At 42.9% G+C, this 2,165-nt stretch overlaps 1 long non-coding RNA gene across 1 annotated transcript; it reads left to right on the forward strand.

Moving 5' to 3' along the window:
* Window positions 1-322: 322 nt before the first annotated feature.
* Window positions 323-1,114, forward strand: LOC135118031 (uncharacterized). Its single transcript, XR_010277320.1, has 2 exons — window positions 323-694; window positions 980-1,114. It is a non-coding gene; the product is annotated as an uncharacterized LOC135118031 (long non-coding RNA).
* The last annotated feature ends 1,051 nt before the right edge of the window (window positions 1,115-2,165 follow it).

Genomic DNA, 2,165 nt, shown 5'->3' on the forward strand with positions numbered 1-2,165 from the left:
GCTAGACCATGTTGAGATGCATACGGCCGCGCGCGGCTTACGAAATTCGTCGGCCGCGCGCGACGGTCGCGGACCTCGGCAGCGGCGCCATACATTTTCATAGGTTGACTATTGTCGCGCGCGGCCGACGACCGTCGTAGGCCGCGCGCGGCTGCGTCAGCCGCGACCCACGGAATTCTACCTTTACGAAATTCGTCGGCCGCGCGCGACTGTCGCGGACCTCGGCAACGGTGCCATACATTTTCATAGGTTGACTATTGTCGCGCGCGGCCGACGACTGTCGTAAGCCGCGCGCGGCTGTCGTAGCCGCTATCCACGGAATTCTACCTTTACGAAATTCGTCGGCCGCGACCCACGGAATTCTACCTTAGTAGTCATTTTTCAACCTTAAACAGCCAGAATCAAGAACTATCAAGAACTCTTTAGTACAGAGTACAGAATATCAGGCATGTAAATAAAAAAGAATTTCAAATTTCAAATACGTGGCAGCTGTCAAAATCCTTCAATCTGATATCTGCTGCGACGAAAAATTATTGCCAAAAAAAACACAAAAAATAGAAAAGACAAAAAGTAAAAAATACTAAAGAGAAGAAATATTTTGGATAAAAATGCCTTACCAGCACGGATGCTACAGGGACTTCAATCTTGGAACGTTTGCGAGATGTCCAGGGGGCTGCGATCCACCTATGGCGAGGTAAGTGGAAAACCGAGGCTACCTATACTTTGTTACTTTGACACAGTGAGGATTTGAGAGACACTGTTGTTCTCACATCAAGACCGTGGATATGAAGAAGCGTACACGCTAAGACTTGATAGCTGAGAAATATCCTTACACACCAATGACTAGGTACATGGTTTGCAAACATGAAGGCCTACAAAATATTATATATAATAGGTATTGTGAGGTAGAGTGTTGGCACAATTGCTTTCTTTTTCTTTTCCATTTCATTCATTCCCTTTGCCCTTTCCTCTGTTCTAGATGCTGCTGCCAGCCCTGCGTGCAAGGCTGCTGCTGCTGCCCAACAGGGCCGTGTTGTAACTGCCACGGCTGCTACTGCTGATGTAGTAACGTGAAGTCTTTCTTGTGCTGTAATGTAATAAACCGTTGACAAAAGGCTGTGTTTTATCTGAATGTGGTTATTTTTGAGAGGTCAGCTTGACGTGTCTTCAGAATTACATATCTTTTATCAGAGGCTTCAGAAACCAGTCATACCCACAGATTCAGCCATAATCCTATTGCTAGGATCATTGAAATGTTTGACTGAAGTTAACAGCTTTTTCTACAGCCCCTCTTGCAACGGCTTTTACAAAGAATTCGGTAATCTTCACAACGAAACAAAATCAAACAACTAGCAAGCATGCTACCAGACTTCTGTAAACTATCCAGAAAAACTGACAGCCAAAACCATCAGTCATCCTCAACTAATTTAAATAAGTAAAAATAAAAATAACAAACCCACATAAGAAAGATGGATTACAAACAACACGAGAACCGAAAACGTCACGATTATTAGAAATGTACAGAAATAACACCGTGACATTGTACGGGGGCGATGTTCGTGGAACGCGACCCTCGCCCTGGCATTCCATGAACATGGCACCCGCATCTATATTTACAAAAAACCCGCTCTATCCTGACCTGCGACAATATTAATTTGATAGACACACCCGAGCTCAACTTAGCCTGGTTATTGTACTTAGGGAGAAAAATTGAGGATTCGCCGAAACAGGTCAAAGACATTTACACGCAATTTACTAGAAAAGCGTATAAAATTGTTCTACGTCAATACTGCAGCATTGTCATCGGGAAAAACTGTTAGCATTTCCAGGGAATCCGGTCCCTATATTCCACAAACCCACTTTGGTGTGACCAATTAACAATAGGGTAATGAACCTACCGTCGTCCATTGTTGTTGTTTTGGGAATTCCTATGTTGAAGGTAAATAGGTATTTTTTTATAATTATGTATTTCGAACAATCGAATATTTTTGTAGCTAAAAATCACCTTATAAATTGGAATCGTACTACATTGTGGCTAGTCGAACATCACCACCGTCAGGAAGTTACAACATATGGCGCCAGAGATGACCTATACCAAATTTATTAATCGAAAATTAAGATTACATAGTGTTTACGTAAACGTAAGTACGTAACATTGACGTTCA

This window comes from Helicoverpa armigera, chromosome 2 (assembly GCF_030705265.1).
Source record: "Helicoverpa armigera isolate CAAS_96S chromosome 2, ASM3070526v1, whole genome shotgun sequence".
NCBI lineage: Eukaryota > Metazoa > Arthropoda > Insecta > Lepidoptera > Noctuidae > Helicoverpa > Helicoverpa armigera.